Below are 13,281 nucleotides of genomic sequence, written 5' to 3'. Positions count from 1 at the left end.
CTTATGCCAGTCTTAGAAAATGTGGGCCAAAGTATTATTTATTGGAAATAATTACTTCTCTAAGAACTCTAAGGACCTTTGATTCTAAAACATGACTTCAAAATTCATTTTGCAGACTAACTGCATTTCCTGATATCCTCAGGACTTTAATCACTTTACATCCAGGTCAGTCACAATTCTACATATTCATCAACCTATTTCTGCTATTCTATTAAACCAGCAATAAAAAGGTCAAAACATTGTTTTCCTTTCTGTACTCGCATGACTTTTACTTAATTTTTTTCACGTTATGCATAATTTAGTAATGCACCTAGGATGCAGAAATAGTGTATATATATATATATATATATATATATATATATATATATATATATATGCATATATACATATGCATTTTTACATATATACATACACAATAAATGAAACAAAACACTAGGGGTAAGAGAACAAAAGAAAGACTTGGGTATTCTGGTTACATGTAAGCTTAGCAGCAGTACTCTATGTCAGGCAGCAGTTGCAAAAGCAAATACGATTATTGGTTATATAAAAAGAGAGCTAAACACCAGTGGTTCAAATATAATATTACCACTCTATAAATCCTTTGTCAGGCCACTTATTTAAATATGAGATTGACATGTATTTGCGGCCAATACAAAGAACTAGCACATGATTTGTTCTTTCCAAGAACTGTTGAAAGGACCAGGGAACATTCTTTACATGTGGAGGAAAGGCCTTTCAGACATTAATATAGGAAAGGATCCTTCACAGTTAGAGTAGTCAAACTATGGAATGCCGTACCCCAAGAGGTAGTAACGGCGGATACTATGTCAGCATTTTAAATAGGGCAAGATGTTTATCTAATGATGAATGGCATTAAGGGTTATAAAAAAATCTAGCAATGACATATAATTTATCAAGAATGGTTAAACTTGATGGGACTGCGTCTTTTTTCAACCTATGTAACTATGCAACCAAAAAGATAGATTCACCATAGATGAAAACAATTACTTTTTTTCCAGTTATTTAAAAAAAATGCATCTACAGATCACTCCTTTTTACAGATGTAATTCGGAGAATCATGCTGTAGCCTGTTGACAGCCTCATTCTGACATATGTGGATGGCACTTGTAATGGATTACTTAATGTGGCATCAACAGCATGGTGTCTGCATATTTTATGGTTTCATGAGCTTGCTATAATAGATTTAAAGGAACACTAAACCTATCAATGAATGACAAAAGTTAACTTGCCCTCAGTTTTTATCAGTCTGCAGTATTTCACCCACAAGAGGACAGTTGTGATTGGCAGTTAACCCTCACTGCAACGGCCGAGATCGGAGAGAACTCTGATTTCAGCCGTTTAATGCCTTAGATGCCTTAGGGTATGTGCACACACACTAATTACGTCCGTAATTGACGGACGTATTTCGGCCGCAAGTACCGGACCGAACACAGTGCAGGGAGCCGGGCTCCTAGCATCATACTTATGTACGATGCTAGGAGTCCCTGCCTCGCTGCAGGACAACTGTCCCGTACTGTAATCATGTTTTCATTACATGGGGGCCTGAGACTGGCCCCCATGATTGTAATATGTACCTGTTACGCCAGGCCTAATAGGGGTCTGTTAGTTTTTCACTGACAGGCACAAATGCATTGGAATACAAAGTATTCCAATGTAAAATTCACAAGTTAAAGTCCCCTACGTGGTTAAAGAAAAAAAAGTTATTAAAGTTGTTAAAAAAAGACAGACAAATAAAATACATCATTAACACTTTTTTTCCCTAGAAAAATAGCATTTATTGAATACATTTATTGACTAATAGTGATCGATCATAAAAAAAAACTATGCATATCCCCATGAGGCTATGTTCACACGGAGTTTTTTGCAGGCGGAATTTCTGCCTTAAAATTCCGTTTGGAAGTTTGGGGCAGATTTTCCTCTCCCTGCACGCCGATTTTCGCGGCGTTTTTTGCCCGCGGCCATTGAGCGCCGCGGGCATAAAACACTGCGAAATACGCTTTCTCTGCCTCCCATTCAAGTCAATGGGAGGTCAGAGGCATAAACGGCTGAAGATAGGGCATGTCGCTTCTTTCTCCCGCGAGGCATTTTAGGGCCGTTTTTGACTAGTTTTGCGGCCCGGTTTCCGCGTCAAAAAACTCAGTGTGAACATAGTCTAACTGTAACAACCTGCAGAATGAAGTAAACACATTATTTATACTGCATGGTAAACAATGTAAAAGAAAAGCTGCAAAAAAAAATGGCGGAGCTTTTGTTTTTTTAAATTACCTACAAAGTAAATGTATCAAAGTTAAACACTAAGATATATGTACCCCCAAAATGGTGCCATAAAATAATACAACTCATCTTTCAAAAACAATCCCTTATACGTGCATTAAAATTTCGGAAAATAAAAGAGTTATCCCTGTGTCCTCAAGGCCAAAATTGACTGTGTCCTAAAGCAGTTGATTAGGTAATTTTTAATATCATTATATTACTATAAATGCTAAATATTTAATTCATCTATTAATAATATCTATTTATAATAATCTATTTCATATACTCCCTGTGCTATGTTCATTTATTAGCGCATGTGGATATTGTAGAGGGTGGTCTCCCACTTGAGACTGACCTCTATAAGACATGAGCGAGTTGCTAACAATCTCTTATCTTGATGGGATGTTCCTTTTAATTTGGTAATATTAGAACTAAAATATTTGTATTTATATCATTTCTACTCTATCTCATATAAATATCTAAAAATTCATTTATTAAAGGGGTTTTCCGAGTTTGGGGAAAAAAGGGGTAGACATACAAGATCTTCTGTCATTCCAGTGCGGCCGCGCCAGTGCTCTGCGCTGCTCCAGTGCTCCGCGCCGCTCTTTGTTGACAGAGCTGCAGCTGAGGCCAGTGATTGGCTGCAGCGTTTATGTGCATATAATTTCTGCAGCACTGTCAACAAAGAGCGGCTGTGTGGACCTAAGCGGCTGCGCTGGAACTGATGGGAAATGTTATGTGAGTAATGGCTCTTTATTGTTTTATGGGATCCCTCCCTTGTTACCGAACTTGGAAAACCCCTTTAATATATGAATATTGTAACAATAAGGAGACATATTTCAGATATATGAAACTATTTAAAGTAAAGTAGGATTAACGGTAAATAAAATACACGTGTGAGTTGGTATATTACCTAGGGACAAATATACAAAAATTCTGGAAGCTGTTTCATAGATGTGAACAGCTGCTTCTGTCTTTTTCTGAAATGTGTATGAAAATCATCAATAAAAAAATAAGAATATCCTTGAACCCAGACTTCATATAGCGAACATTGCCGCAATGCACAGACATTTTCTGAATTGGGCCGGATGGATCATTTCTCTAGGGCCGCCAATAAAACCCCTTTTTGCTCACTGCCGAATGTTTCTTCCATCTGTGCACTCTAATTTAAAGTTATCCTCAAGGCGAAGAAGCTGTCACACTCCATTACCTCTTCAGGTTTAGTATTGGGATAAGTTATTTAAAAAAAATCTCACTAATTTTCCCCTTTCATAATGTCATACTTGACTGGCAATCTACGGCCTAAACACATAGAGATGGATATAAGAGTTATGGACGAAGAAATGTTTAGTCTTCAAAAAAGGATCATTTGGAGCATAACATTTAGGGTATGTGCACACACACTAATTACGTCCGTAATTGACGGACGTATTTCGGCCGCAAGTCCCGGACCGAACACAGTGCAGGGAGCCGGGCTCCTAGCATCATACTTATGTACGATGCTAGGAGTCCCTGCCTCGCTGCAGGACAACTGTCCCGTACTGTAATCATGTTTTCAGTACAGGACAGTTGTCTTGCAGCGAGGCAGGGACTCCTAGCATCGTACATAAGTATGATGCTAGGAGCCCGGCTCCCTGCACTGTGTTCGGTCCGGGACTTGCGGCCGAAATACGTCCGTCAATTACGGACGTAATTAGTGTGTGTGCACATACCCTTAGAGGAAAACAAGCAACAGGAATAGCAAGATGGAGTAGATAAATATTTTACTTGAAGATTAATGCTGGAAGAGGAAAGTGTTCATTCATGTTAGCAGCAAACATGTTTCCAAACAAAAAATAAAATAAAATCTGCTTCATAGAGACATAAAAAGTGAAGCTTGTTTTTAAAGCCACTTTATTGAATATATTAGTGACGTATAATTAGAAATATCCTAATATATTATTGCTCTGTTTTAGTGAAAACATGTATTTCCCACTAAATATCAATTCTGGAACATCTTTTCTTATAACTGCGTTGTACTGTTCCTCTGTTATTCTTCCTGGAAATATATAATGTGACAACTGGGTTTTATGATTTCCTTGCCAAAAGGGCGTGTCGCTACACTGTCACCACTAATTGGATAGTGTCAGAGTATGAAGGGATTAAAAAAATAATGCATAATTGCTATCTGAACCAAATCTACTATAGGGCTGAGTTTACACGACACAGATTTTTGGCGGATTTGAGGCAGATCTCACCCTTTACATAGTTACATAGTTAAAAAGAAACATGTCCATCAAATTCAACCAAGGGATGGGAAAAGGGAAGTACAAAATTTCTACACATAAAAGCTTATATAAATTATCCATAAATTCACCGTTCTCATAGTAAAGAAGGCTTGGCGTCTCTGCAGATTGAACCTTTTTTCCTCCAGACGGAGGGAGTGCCCCCTTGTTTTTTTAGGGGGTTTTACATGGAAAAGGATTTCACCATATTTTTGGGATGTGCCATTAAGATATTTATATAAGTTAATCATGTCCCCCCTTAGTCGTCTCTTTTCAAGGCTAAATAAGTTCAGTTGTTTTAATCTTTCCTCATAACTTAGATTCTCCTTATTAGCTTCGTTGCTCTTCTTTGTATTTTTTTTTTTCCAACTCCAGGGCATCCTTTCTATGAACTGGAGCCCAGAACTGAACTGCATATTCTAGATGAGGCCTCACTAATGCTTTGTAAAGTGGCAATATTACATCCCTGTCCCGTGAGTCCATGCCTCTTTTAATACACGACAATATCTTGCTGGCCTTTGAAGCAGCTGATTGACATTGCATGGTGTTATGTAGTTTATGATTTACAAGTACACCCAGATCCTTCTCAACAAGTGAATCCCCCAGTGTAGCTCCCCCTAGGACATATAATCAATGCAGATTGTTCGTAGCCAGATGCATAACTTTACATTCATCTACATTAAACCTCATTTGCCAAGTGGACGCCCAAATACTTAGTTTGTTTAAATCCACTTGCAATTCACGAACATCTTCCATAGACTGAACTATATTACATAGCTTGGTGTCATCTGCAAAAATAGAAATAGTGCTATTAATCCCATCCTCTATATCATTAATAAATAAGTTGAAAAATAGTGGTCCCAGCACTGAACCCTGGGGTACACCACTTATAACCGGGGACCATTCAGAGTAGGAATCATTTACAACAACTCTCTGTATACGGTCCTTGAGCCAATTCTCAATCCAATTATAAACGATACTTTCTAAACCTATAGTCCATAATCTACGCATTAGACGTCTATGAGGGACAGTGTCAAATGCCTTTGCAAAGTCCAAAAACACTATATCCACAACGGCCCCTCTGTCTATGGTTCTGCTCACCTCTTCATAACAACAAATCAGGTTGGTTTGACAGCTTCTGTCCTTAGTAAAACCGTGCTGGATATCCGTATTTATAATACTATTTATTGTCACATAATTCTGTATATAGTCCCTCAATAGCCCCTTAAACATTTTCCCCACAATGGATGTTAGGCTTGCTGGTCTATAATTACCCGGGGAAGACCTAGAGCACTTTTTGAATATAGGCACCACATTTGCCCTGCGCCTGTCCCTTGGCACTATACCAGTCAGTAGAGAATCTCTAAATATTATGAAGAGGGGGACAGAAATAACTGAACTAAGCTCCTTAAGAACTCTAGGGTGTAACCCATCTGGTCCTGGGGCCTTGTGTACATTTATTTTGTTTAATTTAGCTTGGACCATATCTACATTCAGCCAATTCAGTATATCAACTGATATATTAACAGCACTGGCACCGGCTACATCAGCTGCTCTTTCTTCTGTTGTATATACAGAGCTGAAGAACCCATTTAGTAACTCTGCCCTCTCTTGATCCCCTATGACCAACTCTCCATTACCACTATCTAGGGGTCCTACATGTTCAGACCTTGGCTTTTTTTGCATTTATATGCTTGAAGAATTTTTGGGGATTTCTTGTACTATCCTTGGCCACCTGCCTTTCATTTTGTATTTTTGCTGATTTTATTACCTTTTTACAAATTTGATTAAGCTCTTTATAATTTACGAAGGCTACAGCTGTACCCTCAGATTTGTATTTTTCAAATGCCCCTTTTTATCATGTATTGCCCTTTTTACAGAAGGTGTAAGCCATGTGGGATTTAATTTTAGTTGTTTATACTTGTTACCTATAGATATACATTTTGCACTATAATTACCCAAAGTAGATTTGAAAATCTCCCATTTATAATTTGTACCATTATTTGACATTAGTTCTTGCCAGTCTATATCCTGAATTGCAGCCCTCATCTTGGGGAAATTGGCCTTCTTAACCCGTTAGTGACCGACCCATAGTCTTTTTACGTCGGTCACTAACGGGCCTTATTCCGATGCCATAGACTTTTTACGTTGCGACATCGGAATAAGTAAACAGAGCAGGAAGCTGTCAAATCTCCCTGCTCTCAGCTGCTAGAGGCAGCTGAGGGCTCGGGGCGTCCCTGCTCTGACGTGTGAGATCGATATAAGTATCGATCTCACACGTTTAACCCCTCAGATGCGGTGCATACGATCGCCGAGTGTCTGTGTCTCCCATGGCAGCCGGGGGCCTAATAAAGGTCCCCAGGTCTGCCTGTAGTGAATGCCTGCTAGGTCATGCCGCATGCATGACCTAGCAGATGCCTGTCCGTTTTAAACGGACAGGCAGTAATACACTGCAATACAAAAGTATTGCAGTGTATTATAAATGCGATCGCAGAATCGCATATTATAGTCCCCTAGTGGGACTAGTAAAAAAAAATTAAAAAAGTGTAATAAAGTTAATTTTAAAAAAAATGTGAAAAAAAATTAAAAACCCAGCTTTTCCCCTTACAAAATGCTTTACTATTAAAAAAACAAAATAAAGTTAAAAAGTTATACATATTTGGTATCGCCGCGTCCGTAACGACCCCGACTATAAATCTATTACATTATTTAACCCGCACGGTGAACGCCGTAAACAATTTAATAAAAAACAATGGAAAAATTGCTGTTTTCTGTGAATCCTGACTTTAAAAAAATGTGATAAAAAGTGATCAAAAAGTTGCATCTACTCCAAAATGGTACCAATAAAAACTACAAGTCTTCCCGCAAAAAAAAAGCCCTCATACAACTGCATCGCCGAAAAAATAAAAACGTTACGGCTCTTCAAATATGGAGACAAAAAAACAAATAATTTTGAAAAAAAAACTTTTTACTGTGTAAAAGTAGTAAAACATACAAAAACTATACAAATTTGGTATCGTTGCAATCGTAACAACCCGCTGAATAAAGTTATTGTGTTATTTGTATCACATGGTAAACGGCGTAGATTTAAGACGTGAAAAAGAGTGGCAAAATTTCAGGTTTTTTTCTACTTCCCCCAAATAAAAGTTAATAAAAGTTAATGAATAAATAATATGTCCCCCAAAATGGTGCTATTAAAAAATACAACTTGTCCCGCAAAAAACAAGACCTTATACAGCTATGTCGACGCAAAAATAAAAAGGTTATAGCTTTTGGAATGCGACGATGGAAAAACGTACAAAATGGCTTGGTTATTAAGGTTTAAAATAGGCTGGTCATTAAGGGGTTAAAATTAAGTGTTTTTGCCCTCCCAGCCTGTGTTTGTTTTTTATTTTAATAGGTATTACCCTCGTACAATTTTATATATAATGTTAGAGCAATTAGATTCACACTGGGTTACACCACCAATTATTGATATATAAGTATAGGAAAGGGAAGTGGGAAAAGTAGCGTGTATTACCAAAATAGAAAAAATAATAAATATTTTATTGAAACAATTTAAAAAAAACAATGTTAGATGGAAATAGTGTTGTACCAAGATCCCCTAACGTCTCACACTAAGACAAATTATGTCTAGAATAAATATGCTCCGTTTTATTGAAGTTAAATAACCTAGCCTCCGCTGAAGATATGATTATAGGACATCTAAAATGAACCCTACAGTGGTCCAGAAAATTTGTTTGTATCAATGAATTCTTAATGAGTGTCACCTATAGTAAATAGTCAGGGGACAGTCAGATTACATTTGATCCTAAAGGTTTCTCCAACGGGCTGTAAATTAAGCCCAGCGGTAGAGAAACCTTTGCATCAATGTGATTGCACTGTGTTATATACACATATAATCCTATGTGGACAGGCACAGCACAGCAGAGTTGAAACTGCTACATGTTCCCAACTCCACAAGAGAAGGAATGAGAGAAAAGCCAGAGTCACGGGTGGCCGCACAGACAGTATGCCTAGATAGCGATCTCCAATCCTACAGTCACAGTGAGTATTCTGCCTGTCAGGCAGTTCAATTGATACATCAAAGTTTGTTTTTGTACAAACAAACTAGGCTGCTTCAGTGTGATTACAATTTGTTCCATACACATGCAATCCTATGTGGGCAGGCACGGCGCAGCAGAGTTGAAACTGCTACGCGATGTCAACTCCACAAAGAGGAGTGAGAGATTAGCCGCAGTCAGGGGCGGGCAGCCGCGCAGACAGTATGCCTTGACAGCGACCTCCAATTCCACATGACTGAGTATTCTGCCTTTCAGGCAGTTAATTTACTACAACAGAGTTCATTTGTGTACAAAGAACCAGGCTGCCAGAGTAAGTCACAGTTTCATGAGAAGGGCTAATAGGAGGTGAGCCGCGATCAGCTGTATGAGTGCAACCGCATCTCAAACATGGCTCAGCGCCGTCCCTCCATGCACTACGGTTATATGGAGAGCCCAGCATGCAGTGATGGCGTATTCTCGTCCCTAACTAGGGCACATATTCTGCCAGATGAACAATAAAATCAGCCTGTTATTTGACAGTACGGCGCATAGTGTGACCATGTAACATTGATAGCGATTTTAAAAGACACCTGACGCGCGTTTCGCCGGTGCTTGTTTTTTACAGTATAGGTAAAATATAACTATATTATGATCACTTTTACCAAGGTTTTCACGAACATGACGTTCCCTACAAGCTCTGCATTATTAGAAATGACCAGATCCAACAGAGCTTCACCTCTAGTCGGGTCTTCGACAAACTGGCCCATAAAATTTTCTTGCAACAGCTTGAGGAAATTTCTCCCCTTCGCAGTTGAATCTGAACCATGACCCCAATTAATATCCCGGTAATTAAAATCTCCCATTATCACTACTGTACCCGCCTGTGCAGCCTGCTCCATCTGTTTATATAGCTGACCTTCCATCTCCTCAGTTATATTGGGGGGTCTATAGATTACACAAAAAGTATTTTTTCAGTGTTTACCTCTGTTTGTAATTCCACCCACAAGGTTTCAACCTCCTCACAATCTTTACCCTCTAATGTCTCATTCACACTCACCTTCATATCACTTCTCACATACAGACATACTCCACCACCTTTCCTATTCACCCTGTCTTTCTGAAAAAGTGTAAAACCCTGTAGATTTACAGCCCAGTCATGTGAAGAGTCCGGCCATGTTTCAGCAACACCAACCATATCAATATTTTCTTCCAGTACCAAGGTTTTCCAGCTCCCCCATTTTGCTTGCTAGACTTCTTGGATTTGTGAATATACACTTTAACTTGCCTTTAAATGTTTCACTTTCAGTATCAGAAATGTGATTATTTGACATTATTTGGGCATTTTTATTTTCATTTTCATTGCTGTTTTGTAACAAAAGGATCTCCTTATCCTGTTGCCTAGTCCTCTTCCCACACACTGTTCCCCCCCACCACCAATATAGTCTGACCCCTCACTAACCTGACTACCCCTTTATTTTCTACATTGGCCTCCCTCCTCAGCTCTATTTTAAATACTCCGCCACCCCAGCTAGAATTCTCTCTCCCAGCACAGCGGACCCCCTTCCATTTAGGTGCAAATCATCTGCAGAATACAGTTTGTACCCCAATGAAAAGTCCGCCCAGTGCTCTAGGAACCCAAAGCCTTCTCCTCTACACCAAGACATAGGCCATGCATTTAACTTCCTGAGCTCCCGCTGTCTTTCCTGTGATGTGCATGGCACAGGCAGTATTCCTGAGAATACTACTTTGGAGGTCCTTCCCTTCAGCTTGTAGCCTAGTTCTTTAAAATTATTCTTAAGGCTCCTCCACCTACCATTTATTCTGTTGTTGGTACCTACATGGACCACAACAGCTGGATCATCACCAGCCCCTCCCAGCAATTTGTCCACCCGTTCCACCATGGCACCAGGGAGACAGCAAACCATTCGGTTGAGGCGGTCTTGTCGACAAATTATTCTATCCGTCTTCCTAATTATAGAATCCCCTACAACTATCAATTGTCTTGCCTTACCTGCATTACCATCCCGCCGACTAGTAGCTGGGCTGTTCTCCCGGCTGTTAGGGAGATCTGTATCCACCAGGGCTGCCATTTCTGAGACCGAAACCCTCGCATCATCACCCAACTTGGCAAATTTGCTTGGAATATCAGAAACAGGATTGGCCTTCCTTTTCTTCGACCCCTTTCTACTGCCCATAACTACATTAACCAAGCTATTTGCCTGATCCTGCTCACCCATGTCTTCACCCTCCAGATCTACCCCACTAACTACGTGCTTCATGAGCAGCATGCTCCGCTCAAGATTGTCTATCGTCCTCAGTGTTGCATTCTGCTCCTCCAGATCTCTAATGCGAGCTTCCAGGTGACCAACATGCTCACATCTGCCACGGAGGTATTCACCCTGGAACTCCGGCTCCAGTCGTGCATACATATGGCAAACTGTGCACTGAAGAAAACCTCCATTATCCCAGTTACAAAAAAACAGTGAACAATTGAAAAAGTAAAAGAAGAGTACTTACAGGGGCTTTAACTCCCCTTTTTAACTCCGGTTTTATAACTCCACTTATATCACAAGAAACTTAATTCAGCTAGCTCAGAACAGAGCTAGCTCAGACTGAGTTTTGCAGGCTAATTTGTACCACCTGTGTCCAGTTAACACCTCCCCTAGTCAGCTGATCAGCAGAAGGAAGCTGCAAAGAAAAAATGATTTTTAAATTGTGTCAGTTTTTGCTAGTTTCTATTTCAAAGCACTCAATTCAGTTCAGTTATCTCCCTTAACTTGACCTGCTGGGTTTACTGGAGGCAAATGCTGGGAATATTTCCTATAATTGAAGGCACTGCTTCCTGTAATCCAATGATTTTACGCTTATGCAGTCATATACAGTGAAGGAAATAAGTATTTGATCCCTTGCTGATTTTGTAAGTTTGCCCACTGTCAAAGATATGAACAGTCTAGAATTTTTAGGCTAGGTTAATTCTACCAGTGAGAGATAGATTATATTTAAAAAAAAACAGAAAGTCACATTGTCAAAATTATATATATTTATTTGCATTGTGCACAGAGAAATAAGTATTTGATCCCTTTGGCAAACAAGACTTAATACTTGGTGGCAAAACCCTTGTTGGCAAGCACAGCAGTCAGACGGTTTTTGTAGTTGATGATGAGGTTTGCACACATGTTAGATGGAATTTTGGCCCACTCCTCTTTGCAGATCATCTGTAAATCATTAAGATTTCGAGGCTGTTGCTTGGCAACTCGGATCTTCAGCTCCCTCCTTAAGTTTTCGATGGGATTAAGGTCTGGAGACTGGCTAGGCCACTCCATGACCTTAATGTGCTTCTTTTTGAGCCACTCCTTTGTTGCCTTGGCTGTATGTTTCGGGTCATTGCCGTGCTGGAAGACCCAGCCACGAGCCATTTTTAATGTCCTGGTGGAGGGAAGGAGGTTGTCACTCAGGATTTGACGTTGCATGGCTCCATCCATTCTCCCATTAATGCGGTGAAGTAGTCCTGTGCCCTTAGCAGAGAAACACCCCCAAAACATAATGTTTCCACCTCCATGCTTGACAGTGGGGACGGTGTTCTTTGGGTCATAGGCAGCATTTCTCTTCCTCCAAACACGACGAGTTGAGTTAATGCCAAAGAGCTCAATTTTAGTCTCATCTGACCACAGTACCTTCTCCCAATCACTCTCAGAATCATCCAGATGTTCATTTGCAAACTTCAGACGGGTCTGTACATGTGCCTTCTTGAGCAGGGGGACCTTGCGGGCACTGCAGGATTTTAATCCATTACGGCGTAATGTGTTACCAATGGTTTTCTTGGTGACTGTGGTCCCAGCTGCCTTGAGATCATTAATAAGTTCCCCCAGTGTAGTTTTTGGCTGAGCTCTCACCTTCCTCAGGATCAAGGATACCCCACGAGGTGAGATTTTGCATGGAGCCCCAGATCGATGTCGATTGACAGTCATTTTGTATGTCTTCCATTTTCTTACTATTGCACCAACAGTTGTCTCCTTCTCACCCAGCGTCTTACTTATGGTTTTGTAGCCCATTCCAGCCTTATGCAGGTCTATGATCTTGTCTCTGACATCCTTAGAAAGCTCTTTGGTCTTGCCCATGTTGTAGAGGTTAGAGTCAGACTGATTAATTGAGTCTGTGGACAGGAGTCTTTTATACAGGTGAACATTTAAGACAGCTGTCTTTAATGCAGGCACTAAGTTGATTTGGAGCGTGTAACTGGTCTGGAGGAGGCTAAACTCTTAATGGTTGGTAGGGGATCAAATACTTATTTCTCTGTGCACAATGCAAATAAATATATATAATTTTGACTATGTGATTTTCTGGTTTTTTTTTTTATATAATCTATCTCTCACTGGTAAAATTAACCTAGCCTAAAAATTCTAGACTGTTCATGTCTTTGACAGTGGGCAAACTTACAAAATCAGCAAGGGATCAAATGCTTATTTCCTTCACTGTATGTAGCAGAAAAATGGTGTGTGAAATGTGGATGTCATGTGAGGCCATGGCGGATGTCATACTGTATGTGGCCATGGTGGATATCATGTGTGACTATAATAGATGTCATATGTGGCCATAGTGGATGTCATACTGTATGTGGCCATGGTGGATATCATGTGTGGCCATAGTGGATGTCTTGTGTGGCCATGGTAAATGATGGATGTCATGTGTGGCCATCGTGA

This window comes from Rhinoderma darwinii, chromosome 2 (genome assembly GCF_050947455.1).
Source record: "Rhinoderma darwinii isolate aRhiDar2 chromosome 2, aRhiDar2.hap1, whole genome shotgun sequence".
NCBI classification, from domain to species: Eukaryota; Metazoa; Chordata; class Amphibia; order Anura; family Rhinodermatidae; genus Rhinoderma; species Rhinoderma darwinii.
This window is presented reverse-complemented; position numbering follows the sequence as displayed.